Source organism: Etheostoma cragini, chromosome 4 (genome assembly GCF_013103735.1).
Source record: "Etheostoma cragini isolate CJK2018 chromosome 4, CSU_Ecrag_1.0, whole genome shotgun sequence".
Taxonomy (NCBI): domain Eukaryota; kingdom Metazoa; phylum Chordata; class Actinopteri; order Perciformes; family Percidae; genus Etheostoma; species Etheostoma cragini.
The window spans coordinates 24,510,046-24,526,230 of record NC_048410.1 but is presented as its reverse complement, the minus strand read 5'-3'; the positions used below and the strand labels follow the sequence as shown (position 1 = coordinate 24,526,230).

The window sequence follows — 16,185 nt, the reverse complement described above, 5'->3', positions numbered from 1 at the left end:
CCCCCCACACACACACACACACACCAACACGGTGGCAGAATTACAAGGTGGAGAAAATAATACTAATTAAACAGCTCAATTCATATTCCTCTATTTTAGGTACTGCTTTGCTGTCATTTCCTGACTACGCGTTCCTAGAAACAGCGGTGGAATCAGTGTTCTCACCACCAACACCATTAGTCACTCGAACTCGTAAACTGACAGCATAAACTTTTATTTGACATATATTTGTCAAACAACAAAGCCGAGCAGCCACTGTGAGCTTTTTACAACCGCCGTGACTGTGCAACACATGACTGCTCATTACATCAGTTTTAATCACATCAACAAAGGCATGCACAGTGATGTGGGGCGGTCCAGGAGGATATCAATTCCGGTGAACAGACGGTTAAGAGGCTGGGAGTAAAATATAATATGGAGTAAAACGATAATACTTTCTTGCTGGCAGCCGGAAGTGAAATACATTCTACCCGCTGATAGTTGCAATCGATAAAACAAAGGCTTGGGATCATGTCCAGATCAACTTGATTGGCTGCAAAAGAAGCCTCAGACCGCTTTGGACCAGATATTCATATATTATTGTTGTGTTATGCCCAGTGTTGGGGCATCAAAGCGTGTGTGCGTTTCTTAAATGTTTAAATGAATGAAGGGAGTGCCTATGGGCATTTATATGTAGGTCTTTCAATACCCATACCGGTAAAAATACCAATACTGTGACTTTGATACCGGTTCCTAAACAATTTTTGATACCATTTGTATTATCTATTATCTATCTACAATATTATCTATTATCTATTTACATAAATCCCGTCTCTGTGCGTAACGTAGAGTTTTTCCAGCCTGCCTCTATGCCGTGTAACAACAGGCAGCCAATCACAAACATGATTAGATCTTGGTAGAAGGATGCTGCATGCTAACTCACTCACGCTTATGAGATTTACCCCTTAGGAATTGAATTGAATTTTTTTTCTTTTCCATCAACATTTTCTTATGCCATACTTCAAAAAGCGCATAACAATACATTGATGGAAACCCAGCTAGTGCCACCTTTTCTTCCTGCTTTGCTTCTGTAACAATTGCAGCCACTAGAGGAGGTTACTCTGAACATTAATATGAGTCGTAATGCCTGAAAAAAAGACCTATGGGAGCGTTTTTCAGGGAGCAGTTATATTTTTTCGATACTTTAGAAGCAGTTTGGTCTGTGCCTAAAAAAGTATTGATTTCAATCCCCAGCCCTACTAATGACTGTGAATAAGGATATGGAAGGAAGGGTGAGCAGTCAGCTGTCAGCAGCATGTGAGTGACAGGAGAGAGGGAATATAGAAGGCTGTTACACAGACAGACTAACAGAGCAACATACAGCATGTGTTCTCTTCTCTATAGCACAACACAAGTAAGTAAATCAGTGTAACTGGATGTTGTAGGCTAACACATGGAGGTGCTCCATACATAACCACATTATGGTGATGGAGGTTGTTGTTCTTTCTCCGCTGTTGATCTTATTAGTAATAGTATCCTTGGAGTTTTTCATGTATTGTTATATCCAAGCCTCTCTTGTCTATGCTGTTTGTGCTCTCCTCATGTATTGACTTGTCTTTCTTAGTCTCCCTCTCTGCTTTTTGTTCTGTCTCTTCTCTCTCTTTCTCCTCCCTCTCTCTCAGCCAGCTACATTCCATTAAACCTTCAAAGATAACTGATGACTGCCAGGCTTGTTTTGTTGTATTTTTATATTTATTTCTCTTTTATTTATGATTGGCCTTCCCTCCGGATAGGGAGCACATACCATTCCTAACATAATGTTTCCTGGCCCCTCAATGACACAAAAAAACACAGTCATTATTTAAAAGCCCAATGCTACCTAGAGGGCAAATGCATGCTCTCTCCGTTGCTTTGCTTGTTCCATACTATTTTTAATAATCTGGCATGCTGGCGTAGGGCGGACCGCACCACCTTTTTTGTGTGTTTTGGGAAAAAGCTATATTTTGCCACCCCCCTCCCATTGCTTACATGAAAAAGCAACACTCATGAAATTGAGAATGCGGAGCTGACTTTCTGGGCTATACCTCACCCATTGCATTTCAATTGGGTTGTTAAGATAGATTGCGCTAGGTCACAGCGTGCTCTAAACATATCTCATATCCCAGATTCTACAGCCCTGTCCCCGTGTCTCCAATCTGTGTTGGAAAGCCGCGGTAGTGGTGGGGGAGATGAAAGGCAGTATGTCTGTGCAGGTGTGTTTGTGTTGCATCAGTGACCGGCAACGCATGACCTTCTTTGATGGCCGCCCTTTTGCCTGCTGCGAGAGGGGACGAGAATTCAAAATCCCCGCAGCATGGCTCAGACCGAGAGAGAGACCGCATCAACCCTTCTTCTTGATGTCCTCGCTCTCTCCTCTCAGCATCTCTTCATCCTGAGGCAACAGAGTTTTCCCAGGAGACACTTGAAGGTGGATTAAAGAATAAAGGGAGTTTGCTGGGTTTTTTGTGAGGACACATGTGGTCTTTACTGTAAACAAAGGAGAGACTTACGTGACATTCCCCACACAGAAGCAAAGCAAAGGGCGTTTACACGTTAAGTGGTGAAAATATTCTAAATATGGCCAAAAGTTACAACTGATGGGCCACAAGGGCCACACTGAAAATGAGAATCACAATAACGGCCCGACATTTTCCATTTATTAAATGGCCCAGGGCATAATTCACTTCATGAGGTTTTTTAACAATGATATGAGTTCCCCCAGCCTGCCTATGGTCCCCCAGTGGCTAGAAATAGAGATGGGTGTAAACCAATACCGGGTCTATCCTGCTCTGCCGCTGACAAAATGAAATCCAGATGGGCTGCCCTTTCTCTGATTTGCCCAGCCAGAGAGTTTGGCCCACCAATGAGAGAGATACATCATGGCTTTCAAACGAGCAAAGTTGCAGTTGGTCAAGGCCACACCCCCAGCCTCCACCTTGACAGGTGTTTTAGGTGGTCTTTAGGTGGCTAACATAGGACTTTGCTGCTGCCCCTGTCCACAGCAGGACATTGCTGACACTGACTATGGAGAAGTAGCTCACACAACTACGCTACAGAATATCCGTACTATGCCTTTATTAGACTAATAATTTGGATGGAATATTCACATGGGAATTCCGTCATCACATTTCAGTTTTTTTGTGTAAACAAGTAGAAAAGTAAAATCAGCAGTTTGTTATGAAGTAATTACTGGAGGAAGAAGTTAGAAAAACTAAAGGTATGTAATGGAAGCAAAGACTGCAGTAATAGGGCTAATCTGGCCTTTTCTTCAGCACAAGGCCACATGTTGTCATCATCATGTTGGAGCTCCTGGCTGGACATGCACCTGAATCATCTCTAAACACAAATGCATGTGGTGTTTCCATTACTTTCACCTCCATTACTTTCTAAAAGTGCAGTGTTATTAAAGCTAGTCACTGTAATTGGTTCAAATGTGACCTGTGGCCATTTGAGGCATTTGCCCCCCCCCCCCCCGTTCCTGTCTGCAGTTGTCTTGTCTAGGGAAGAAGGGAGAGCAAAGATGCTAAACAAATTATCAACAAATACTTGTTCAGGCATTTAAAAAAACGAATCGGGTATGGTCTACATGAACTGCTGCTGGGGAGACTGTAGTAGACTGTAGAGTTTTGCACACGTGGCTCTAGTTGTGTCCACTGTTGTTTAGCAATCGTAAAAAAATAATAAAAATATCTGTAACTGTGGCCAATATGTTACAGGTATAGTCAGCAGTTAGCGACACTGTCAACATAGGCTCACTTAACGTGGGCTGACCTTTGAGGTGGACCTAGCCAGCCGCAGGGGTTGATCTAGATATTTGGGCTTCACCGTAAATGGCGGGGGGGTTCAGGATAGTGATGTGGCTGAATGAAGCTTCGGGAACCAATGTCGTTATTTTCTGAGCCCACAAATAGCGCTATCTAGTGGGCTTAGAAAATAAACTAGTTCAGGACTTCCCAATCCCAAGGGTTGTCCCCCCCTCAAAAAAAACAAAATCATTAAAAAAGTTTGGTTAAATAATATAAACGTAGCAAAAATTGCCTTTTAAGTTAAAAACATCTTCCTTACCTTCAAGGGGTTTGGTCCGTTCTGTGGGAGCAGCGTTGTTGTTGGGGGAGAACAATGTTTGAATTACTTCAGTAACTTAAGCTTAGTTGTGCAACTCAAGAAAGTAGACAAGGCTATTTTTTTCACTTAAATCAATCACGGATTATTTTCACTCTATCTCGAATAAATTAGTCATGAAAAAAGATTTCTCTAAATCCTCTATGTTATAGTGCTACCTAGCTTGTTTGGATAGTTAGTTAACGTTAGCTAGCTTGCTTATTCCACCCAACATGCTTTCACCGGTTACAGAAAATGCTAGTTAGTTAGCTTGCTTGCTAGGGCGTTCAGTTGTCAGTAAAGCATAATCTGTATTACGGAAAACAAAATGGCTTTCCAGCCTTCTTACTGGAGATCCATCACTAATAGTCAAATTGTTCTTGAGAAATGTCATGTTAATTGTCCCCCCCCTACTGTTAGATGTAATTTACGCCCAAGCTTACACAGCCTAGATGTATCACCTACCTGGGCTCAACTTGCTTCATTCAGGCTTTCAACCTCTGTTCCCAAATTACAATCTCTTGTCTCCAGTAACTCTAAAATAGAACTCTAATTGAACAATAAAATCAGAGCAGCAGTAGCTCCAGGACGCCGGCTAACAGCAGAGGTTGTTTAGCCGCCAATAGGTGACTGTGAGCCGGCTACAGGCACCGGCAGATGTTGGTCCCTTCAGGGGCCGTGGTAAAAAAGTTTAAGTTAAGTTTAGGCAAAAGGTGGTGGTTTGGATCAAAACACTCCAGAGGAACGGACGAGCGTTTCCTCGGTAAAAGAAATTAGTTTTTGCTGCAAAGTGAACTCTGCTCTCCGACTTGAACGCACATTTATTTTATGTTGACACCATGTTGTGCTATTTCATTTTGGAATTATATTCCATTGGATATTGAAGTGCATGAATACGTGTTTTGGCATGGCCCTGAAAGGGAGATTTAATTCTTGCATGTGTTTTGTTGTTGTGCATGTTCAACATCTCCCCCCCCCCCCCCCCCCCCCCCCCCCCCCCCCCCCCCCCCCCCCCCCCCCCCCCCCCCCCCCCCCCCCCCCATACATTCACTTAACTGCTGCACCTACATGTGGGACTTTTCAATTTCCTGCCCACTATCTCGGCCATGGACAGGCAGTTTGTAAAGACTGAAGGGTCAGGGCCACAGGGTGTACCTATGATGACTGATCTTCCTCATCACCTTCAGTCTCGCCATCGGTTACCCCAGGGCTCGTATTGTTGGACTGAGGACGAAGTAGAGAACAGGGGGAAATGAAGTCAGGCTACTGTGCATCTGTCCCTCTGTCTACTCTCGTGATGCCACTCAATGTTCGAGCAATTTCTGCCCCACAGGAATTCATTTATATGTAAAATACAAAAGAGCAGACTCCTGCGCTGCCAAATACTATAACCCGCCTCGAAGGTCCCGCAGGTTTTATGCAATTGACCGGTGTATTGCAAACTATGAACTTGGCAACATAAGAGACAGTGTGTGATGTGATTGGAGTTAACAAGGCAGCACAGTGCTCCCCTCTGGGTTCGCCTGTCATGCTAGCTTTTTCAGCTTCAAAACAAGATTGTCAGTATGTGATTTTCCCAATAATTTCTACACAAAATGAGAGCCATATATTTCTTCATAAACAAATGTCCTCCTCAAACTTGCCTATTCTCAAATAAACCATATAGAATATATATTATATATTCTTTGCATATTTTGCACTCAACCCATTTAGCTTTTTTTCTAAAAGTGACCATATTATGAAAAAAAACACTTTTTCTGGGATTTGGAGTGTTATCTTGTGTCTCTGGTGCTTCCACACGCATAAAAACTTGAAGAAAACCCCCCCATCGATGCTGTTTTGAGTGAGTTATGGTTTCTGAATGTCCTCGGCCTTCAGGTGAGCTGTTCAATATCTGCATTTCTACGTCACTAGTTGAGACAAGGTGGCTAACTGTAGCATGCTAGCTTGTTCTCAATGGTAAAACACTGCTACAACACACACTAGTTCACCATAATCTCCAAAAGAACTACTTCCATGTCCCTGTTCTGCAGGTTTTCCACAAGTGGCCCTCGTCTAGTGAAGTCTCCCAGCAAATCCTGCCGTGTACTACCAACAAAGATTTTATAGAAGTGTGATCTCTCACTCTGTAGCTAAAACAGAGACCTGAACACACAGGGTGAAAACAGGATATGCAGCAATGTGCAGTACACGAAAATAGGGTGTATTTTCAAAATTAACCCTTGTAAAACTATTGTGGTACTACCTCAAATACAATTATGAAGCCTTAAATGAGCATAAAATGGGCGCTTTACGCAACAGGTACTTTGTATACATGTATTCGTTTTTTCTGTTTTTGTTTGTTTCATATTAATATGAACCTAAGAGAAAACATGGTTACACCTAAACGTCAAAATACATTTGTCACTGCCTTCCAAAATGACTCTATTATCTATACATCTATATCTGATGACTGGACACCTACAATCTGTATTGTTCATCAGTGCCCTCCAAAACTGCTAAGAAATACTATTAACACACTGCCAAAGGACTTATTTGGTTAATGTTTACACACAAAATCCACTTTATATTGGGGGGATAGAGGTCATAGTCAAAAGAGAATATAGTGTTGACTATTAGGGAAGAGGAGATGAAAAGTATCCTGTATCCAAGTCACAAGCCTTTTGCATCATCTATCTACCCCAACGTTCTCCCTAAAAGGTTTTTTGGCACTGTTGATGTTACGCTACTTCCATCTTTGATCCAGGGAGACCAGAGTCATAATTCACACAGAAGCTAGAGATCAAGGTAAACATAAGTTGTGCTTAGGCAAACAAATTATGTTCCCATGAGGACAGTTTCATTACCTTGCTCTTAAAAACAGGGCAATGCAACTCGCTTCCCTCGTTTCAGGTTGCATCCGATATCGCCCCATTCACACTGGACTAGTATTTCCTGGGGAGCTCTAGTAGTTTGTAATAATTACAGAGGTCTACTGTATCTTTTTGTAATCTGTAATCTTAATCCTGTGAGAATCAGCCATGACTGTAACATGTCAAGTAAAAATTCCACTGCGTATGACCTGCAATATTGTGCTGTGATTCGGGGTTGTAAAGGCGGCATGAGCAAGTAGAAATGGAAGTTTTGATAGAGAGTTGACATCATATGTGGGGGATAATGTCAGTAAATTTTAGTAAAATACAGACTTTGCTTATCCTGTGTAAAAGGGCCACACGAAACGAAAGACCTGGGGGGTGGCGGGGTGTAAATCCCACGAGGTCCCGTGGTAATACTAGTCTCGTGTGAATAGGGCAATATGTCTATGAATGCAGACCAGTTAAACTACAGTGATTTCTCTAGATCGAACCCCCCCCCACACACACACCCCTAAAATCTGCATTTCACCAGTGTCATAGGTTTACATCCTGTCACATACTTGACATTTGAATGGCGTAACCGTGACAACCATTTTTATCTAACTTTGTACAAATTGGGTATTTGTTGGCAATGTAAAATTATTGAAAAAGAAAGTTGGATGTGATAATGATGTGAGCAGATGATTAATAATTAATAAGTTATAGAGAAGCGCAATGTGTCTTCCAAAGAGTATTCTGCATCCAAGTAGTCCCATATGAATGTGATTAATTTATGTAAAAGGATGTTGTCTTTGATAAAACATTTCATATTTAAACTTACAAAATGTATTTGAAATCCATATGTCCTTGTTCCATTTTGGTGTGTGTGTGTGTGTGTGTGGTTCTTGATTTAGTTAGTTTACCATCAGACTTGACGGATGCAGTCTTTGTTCTCTGCGGACTTTTACTTCCTGCATGACGAGAGTTGTTATAGATAGAATCTCGTAACATCATAAAATGAATGCATGTACATTTAGTTTTCAGGTCGGTTGTTAGTTTTAAATCAGCTCGTCCTCCCCTCCCTCAGAAACCACTTAGAACATCTATAATACTGATGCATTAAGGTGTCAACAGTGCCGGCTGCCTTATTTATCACTGCAGCCTGTTCACGGTGAGAGTCTGTCTCCTGTGCTTACCTTCCTACATATTAATGCTTCATTGAGTACATTACACTACATCGCATTAGTCTCTGATGATATTACATGCACACGAACACAAGCACACACAGACAGACTAGATCAGTCTCATCCACTGTTGTTGACATAAGTGTTGCCAAAGTTGATTGATGAAATCTCTGAAAAATCCCTTGAATCCCTTAATAAATCACTGATGTGGGTAGTGAATCAGAGATCTGAAACCAGGCTAAGCATTGGTGCTCGATTGGTTGGTTGACCGGTGTCTTCCTACTGTTGGTCCACCTCTCTTCACAAAGCAGAATGCATCGTTGTAGTCTATATTGACAAGGTTCCACTTCCGGGATTGTTCAGGTGCTAGGAAAACAGGTCAGTTGGACCCAAGGACAACATGAGGGTTAAAGAAATGCCAATACACCAGAGCACGTTTTTCTCCCATCCCAGAATGCTGTGTGGACTAGCCCTCCTCCACAGCGCTGTGGAGGAAGGTCTGGCAATGTGAGACTAGCATCAAAGGAAAGGAAGGCTCTGATTGGTTCTATAAGCTGGCCCGGTCACTTCCTTTTCCCTTTGGTTGGCTGGTTTTTCCAGTGTGTTTGAGGGGCTTGTGATTGTCTGGCACTGAGGGTTGTTATTCTAGAAGTGAAACCCAGAGTGGGCTTGTTCTCTTTGGGCGGACAGAGCATAGATGAGGTATTTCTGACCAAGGCCTTGACCTGCCCATCAGCTTCCCTCCTGCTCTGATTGTAGGTTGCAGCTTTGTGTATGGACAGGCCTCACACTGGCTAGGTAATGATGTCTTTTCGATTGATGTGAAGATGTAAAAGTAGGAAAGTGGACCCTGCGTGCTTGGGGAGCAGCGGGGGGTTCCCCCTCTCCTCACTAAAGTGTTATTTTTTTTTTTTTTTAGCAGAAAATAAATCACTTGTTTGGTGTTGAGATGGCTTGCCTCCAGGCTCAACAGTGTCTCTGCATCTGCCTCTCCCACTCAGGCGTTTGAACTCCGGGAAGGGAGCGGTGCTGTTACAGGCCCCCTGAGGCTGATCGCCGACAGGGAGGGAGGCAGGCGTCCTCCTCCTGTCCCTGTCTTCTCCTCCCAGAGCACCATTTACCCAACTCTTTCTCAGTCTTTGTCTTTCTGTCCCCTTGCTCGCTCGCTCCATTGTTACAAATTATAGCTTTTCCTGCCTCCTGTTATTGATAGTTTTTTTTTTATTTTTTCAACATTCTGGTACATCATAGGAATCCGACTGAGGTGAGGCCAAAAAGCAGAGCTCTCAAGTATTTTACAGACTTATTATGGTGCCAGCGGGGGAATATTGATATGCAAGGAGACTCAGTTCAAAGACATTCCAAAGACAACATGCCCACAAAGTAGTGACCCCCACCACTGCAACATGAAAGACTTTTACTTTAGAAGGAGTCAATTACAGACCTGAGCCACATACATGTCTGCCTGTGGCTGGATTAATGAGCAGCGCAGCAGAGGGATTGAAGACTGTTACATATTTGATGACACATTTATCCAGAACAACTTATGAAACAAGTCCTTTCTCTTCAAATCATGCTGTGGCCCTGTATGAGCTCAGCACTGAACAGAGTTGAGTTATGAAGTTGGTACAACATAAATTGATAATTTTCAGCGCTATAGAACTGTCGTTTTTCTCATGTTGTATTTGTAACAGCAAGGGACTAGATAGAACGGTAATAGCCTATACAGGAGGTGTACATTACTAAATCTACTGTGCCTTTTAAATGAATGGGTGTCACACATAGCGACTTCCGTGGAACATGTGCAGCAGGTAAAGAAGTGCTTTTGGTGAAATATACTTAACTACACAATAGATGTGTGACATCAAAGTGTTTATTTCACGACCTATCCATGGAACAACCCCGTAGCCATAGCCTGTCTTGGCCCAGCAAACTCCCAAATTTGGCACGCTTGGCTCTCCGCTACAGGTAGAGTCACACATTCTGATTGTAATGCCAATTATAATTAGGATTGGGACCTAATGACTAATTGGACATAGTGGGAGTCAGTCCATTTCAGTGTGGGCCAGTTGTTGATTAACCATGCTAATTGGGTGCTTGGACATCACATCAATGGAAAAAAAAGAAAAACGGTGTGTGTGCCGTGACTGACAATTACTTCAACATGTAGTTCATGTTTGAGTGCTGAGCCACAGCTCACCTGAGGTTAACTCACCTCCAGCTCCATATTGTCAGTCTTTGTTGTTTTGGTTTTTTGTGTTGTTTTTTTCAAGCTAAAGGAGCTGTTAGCCTGGGGCTAAGAACACCTTAACACTGGCGCAATCCAGACACTTCCCTAGTGGGCTTACGCCGACACGTGGGCCCTGCTCTGGAGTGGGGTACGACCCCAGTTTGTGGGGTTATCCCCTGAAAAAATGCTAAACCTGGGGCTAAGTTGCAAGTGTGTAACAGGGCTAATGGAATTTCACAGCAACCGTTAACGTACTGTTGAGCAAGGCACCGTACCCCCCCAGCCGCCCCGGGCGCTGGTTCAGCTGGCAGCCCACTCACTCTGACATCTTTCCATTAGTGCATGTATAGATCCTGAGCATGTGTGTATGTGTAGTTCAGGACTGTGTGTGGTTACTAACAAAGTGTGGACACAGAGTATAAATTGTAATTTCAATTTCCCCATTGGGGATTAATAAACAGATTAAAAAAATAAAAATAAAAATAAATAAAAAACAGTAAGCAGCAACATCATTCTAGAATGTTAAAATTAGCTCCAGTATGTGTTCCCACTGACACTGAAAGGCCCCATCCAATGTTTTTTTACATTTTCATTTCATATTTTCTGTGCCATTCCCTGACAATGTTAACTTACCACACTCTCCACCAAATATTTTTTGATAAATACCTTGATTTTGTGTATAAAGTTAAAATAATAAGGTGGCTGCTAAAATATAAATATGCTAAATATGGCTTCAGATATTTGATATTTGATATTTGGTTTGACTGTAATAGAACCTGCTGGTCTTACTTCCTCAAATCGTACTAACTTAGTGAGGTGTAATGACCTAGTCTCACGCCACTTCATGCATTGGTTGCGTTAATTTGTTGTATTGATTTGTGTACAGGTCACAATTTACTCATTTATTTTGCCTACAGGTCACGATTTTTGACCGTGACCATTTCACGAACTGCGATGACACCGGGCTGCTCTTAGGGACGCAACAACCAGGAAATGAAACGCCACACACGGGACGGTGACAACAACTTGCGCCGGGACACGATCCGCGGTCTCTGGGGGACGCAACAAATGAAAACGCCACATGCCGACGATAACAGTGGGACAGACAGCCACAATTTTCAATACTACTCTCTAGCGTAATCGTTCTGTGATCACGAAACAGGCTTCCCATTGAAATACATTACTTCAAAATTCTTAGTCAACGCACGCCAATAATGACATTAACGTGACCTGCACGAGAATAAACAGGTTAAATAGCGTGACCATTTCAGGAGACTAGGCTGGCTATAGCGTCAGTAAGGTGTTAGGTGCAGTTAGCTAGCTTACAGCCATGTTCTTCTGCAAACAACTGGGGAAATCATTTCTTTACGGACCTGGCTTTGTGCAGGTCTAGGGAAGGCCAGGCGATGGCCCTTAGTAGGTTTTATCATTCAGATTTAGATTTCAAAAACAGCTCCAGAGAAAAGTACAGAAAAGTATATGAACATGATTTGGACATATATTGTATTTTAAGGCCTGACATTGGCACTTCTCAGCAAATCATCGCCTCCATAGAGCCCCCATTTTTTATAGCAATGTAGATTTATTTATATTTGGTCTAAAATAAATAAGCCTCATTATGTACTTAAAGGACCCAGCCATCTGCAGACACCCTGTAGCATTGGTGATGTGTCCCATCTGTGCACAGTTGGGAGCACAGCTAGTCATCGGCAAGCAGCTATTGACCAATCGACAACACTGCAATGATGTTGGCGATGGCGGTCCGAATCCCCTGCCTGTCTGTCAACAAGTCTTGGCAGACGCTCCTGTAGTTGTGTTTGCATGCAGGAAGCCTCCTTATCTTATAAATATGGAGAAGTGGTGCAGTTGGCAAAATGCTAAATGAGCAGTGACACAAATAGGCTTGTGTTGGCAGGGTGAAGGCTCAGGGCAGGCCACAACACAACAACTGCTTCACAAGTAATATCTCCAACACACTGTCTCGATACATAGACAAAGCAGGAGTGTTATAGCTAGATTTAGAAAGGAAACAAACAAGTCTGTGAATCACAAAATGATTTCTCAGTAGCATGTACACTTGATAATGGTGTGTGTAGTGAATGTGACATACATAATTCACCTTCGTTGTTCTTCATGCAGTAATAAATGTTATAAAGTACATGTAATTTAAGGCGCTTAGTCACTTTGTGTAATATATGACTTTTCAGGGATCATAGTCCCTTCAAATGTTCTAAAATGCGTGATTGTTTGCGTGAACAGACATTGGACCCTATACAGGGATGTGTTGCTGGACAGGTACTTTTCCTGCTGCATGTTTTTTCCTTTAAAAAATAAACCTTAAACCTTCCCCTTAACTGTATTGCCCTTTTGGCCGGGTCACTCTCGGAAAAGAAACTTTTATCTCAATAAGACATTCACCTAAAAAGCATTTAATAGAAAAAACAACTGTTTTCCATGCTGTACAACTATATTGTATGTGTGCCAAAACTTCCTTAAAGGTACAGTCTATGATGCTAAGACTGTGATGTTGTGTTGTTCTAAGGGCGGCTCTGGTTCAGTGGTAGAGCGGGGAATAGTCCTTGTACTCTGTATAAGTGCAATATAAGAACAGTCCATTTACATTTATCCCAAACCAAGATGGTTTATATGGCTGCAACATCACATCTGATCAAAATACTCTAGGTGTCCAGGGCAGCATCTTCTATCACGGGGGGGGGGCAACATAAGAAATCATTGGATTGACATTTTAAATGGCAGGCAATAATGGCAATAATAAATAGGCATTTTAAGCACACATTTTGATATTCATTCACGTCTAAAGTAATACCCGGCCCACACTGCTCCTGTTTGCAGTGTCCTCTCTGATCACCCCTCACAACTGGATATTAGATCAATACTGGTGTAGCCGGGATGAACTTCCTAGTAGATCAGTGGATGTCAAAAACATTTGTAACATACCTCATACCACAAGAAAATCTGGCAGGATAATATTTTGAATCATCAAAATATTGGGGTTCTGCTGACAATTGTTGGGCGGGGGGAGTGAAGCCCAGAATCCGCTTGTTTCTCACGTGATGTGCATTAGCTGTAGTTATTAAACAACAATAACAACAAAATATATATATGTAATGTACATACTTACGTCCCCAAATATTAATCTATGTGTTGTGTAATCCTAGGTGGGGTGAGGTATTTTGATGTAACAGGTGATCAGACCGGACACGGCACAACACAGCAGACTGGAGTGTAACACGATGGACACACCAGGCCTGTTTCTAAAAGATGCTGCCTCAGGGCCCCTGAACTCTTGTGCTCCATGTTGCTCAGCTTTAACTGTAACAGATGGCTGCATGTTGCAATGATAGCATCAGCAGAGTCAAATTCATGTCTTTTGTCAACTCTTACGTCCTCACTGTCCCATGTCACTATGTGAAGGAGAGCAGCCATCCCCATGATACTGCTTGTTTTGTAGCAACTGATTCTAATTGCTCTCCCTGCATCCACAAGCCCAATCCCCCACATTCACTACAATGAATACCCAGTTTGGGGGGATGTGTGGTTCCAGTTGAGTTGTCTCTGCTATAAATTCACCAAACAGACTCTATATCAGGCTGTTTGACAACTGTTTATTTCACAAGTAGATCAAACAGCGATGCACAGGGCTCTTTATGTGAGGATTAGCAAGCTGGAGAAAATGCAAGACAAGTGATATTAGCAGTGTTGATCTTGGCAAGAAAAAGTTGCTTCTAGCATGCGCAAAGGTGTTCCAGACACTGCAAATCATGTAAACATGTTTGCATGTGAACACAGTTTCTATATACATGCACACACACACACACACATGCACACACACACACACACACGCACACATGCACACACACACACACACACACACACACACACACACACACAAACACAGACAATAATGTCTTTTTTTTCATTTCAACATTTTCTGTGTGCCCAAATGCGTCATGCCTCCATATCACCATGACAACGAAAAGTGCCTGATTGTTTGACCAGTTTTGTGTGTGTGTGTGTGTGTGTGTGTGTGTGTGTGTGCGTGCACGCTCGTTGTTTTTCACGGAGCAACAGCACATCATCCAGACCATTTCACAGTATTATTGACTTCAGGCTGCAACCTGGTTATCTCTTCAACACAAATAGCAGCCGGACATTTAGAATTAAATTTTTATTTATCACTTTTTATGTCTCTGTTTATATTATCTCACTAATATTTAATGGATTTTCAGGGAATTTGGTTTAGTAGTAAAAAAAAAACATCCCAAGACCCAAACTACCAATGAATGTATCCTCTAACCAGTACTGTGTGTGTGAATCAAAGTCTGAAACATCCTCCTGCTCTGTGCCATGGAGCTCCACTGTCTCACTATTAAAACACATCGGTAAGCCACTCTGTTGGACTGGGGGACATGTTCCTTCGTTATGAACACACAGTGTAGTTTGTTGTGGCTCAGTCCCAAATGCACTTTGGGATTGCTTTGTTTAGGTTACCAGCCCAGACCTGAACACGATATCAAGTCAGGCGGCCAAGGTGTTAAAGTCAGGGTCAAGTTGTGATTTTTATTCTGTTGTGTCTTAAGTCACCAGATCCATAGTTTCACATTGCCAGACCGTCCCCCACAGCGCTGCAGATAAAGGTCTGGCTTGTCCACACAGCATTGCGGGATGGGGGAAAAACGTGCTCTGGTTTATTGGCATTTCTTTAAACCAATCACAATCGTCTTCGGGGTGCTAAGCACTGGACACCATGAACGTGCCTCTGCAAAATAAACAAAATAAACACAGGAACTTGTGTTAGTGGAACATGTGTACGTTAGTTGTACAACAGAAAACTCAGATTGGAGAGGTAGTCTAGCTAGCTGTCTGGATTTACCCTGTAGAGATCTGAGGAGCAGTTAACCATAGTCCTCAGAAATCCACCGGAGGTTAGAACACCAACACAGAGAAAGAAGAAGGGGACGGACTAGGGACGGAATCTGGCCTACCAAGAGGGACATCTGGCTGAATTTCCGGTGGCACCTGAACAATCCCGGAAGTGGAAGACCATCGATATATAGACAATCAGATCCTTGAGTTTGACTCAAGTCCAAATTATGTTACTCCACAACTCTTAAAATTAATCTCCAAAATAATGTTAATACTGTTTAAGACCAACCCGTTCTCGAGTAAAATACATTTGGACAGTGGCTGTCCGCGTCTGATGCGACAAAAAAAGCGCCCTTCGGCGATTGTGTAGAACGTACCGGGGAGAGCAGCATCTAGATTGGGTTTAGCAATTAGTATGTAAGGGGGATGGATGGGTCAAACACAGGACTTTAACCCAGGAGAGCGGGGGTCGTGTCCTGTGTGTGTCCTTAACCGTCCCGTTATTCCCGTGTGTCACTGAACTGTAAGCCCACCCATGACGTTTTCCTTAACAGTCAAAAGGGACGCCAATAGTCCAGACCAAGCGCGTTACATGACATTAAAGGAGACGACCAAGTGTGTGTTACATGACACTAAAAGAGACAACCAAGTGTGTGTTACATGACACTAAAGGAGACGACCTAGCGTGTTATATGACACTAAAGGAGACGACCAAGTGTGTGTTACATGACACTAAAGGAGACGATCAAGTGCGTGTTACATGACACTAAAGGAGACGACCGAGTGTGTGTTATATGACGCTAAAGGAGACGACCAAGCGCGTTACATGATACTAAAGGAGACAACCAAGTGTGTGTTACATGACACTAAAGGAGACGACCGAGTGTGTGTTATATGACGCTAAAGGAGACGACCAAGCGCGTTACATGAT

The 16,185-nt window shown here is 42.7% G+C and overlaps 1 protein-coding gene and 2 long non-coding RNA genes across 4 annotated transcripts in view; 2 read left to right on the top strand and 1 right to left on the bottom strand.

Moving 5' to 3' along the window:
- Positions 1–2,951, top strand: part of LOC117943201 — a 15,393-nt gene extending 12,442 nt beyond the window's left edge. The window contains exons 3-4 of the long non-coding RNA XR_004656313.1: positions 1,324–1,329; positions 2,833–2,951. This is a non-coding gene — a long non-coding RNA (uncharacterized LOC117943201). The remainder of the gene's footprint in view (positions 1–1,323; positions 1,330–2,832) is intronic.
- The window catches only part of LOC117943172 (receptor-type tyrosine-protein phosphatase gamma-like), a 455,813-nt gene that overhangs the window by 301,397 nt on the left and 138,231 nt on the right, over positions 1–16,185 (top strand). The gene's annotated exons all lie outside the window — the stretch shown is intronic.
- Positions 15,749–16,185, bottom strand: part of LOC117943202 — a 57,499-nt gene continuing 57,062 nt past the window's right edge. The window contains exon 3 of the long non-coding RNA XR_004656314.1: positions 15,749–15,775. This is a non-coding gene — a long non-coding RNA (uncharacterized LOC117943202). The remainder of the gene's footprint in view (positions 15,776–16,185) is intronic.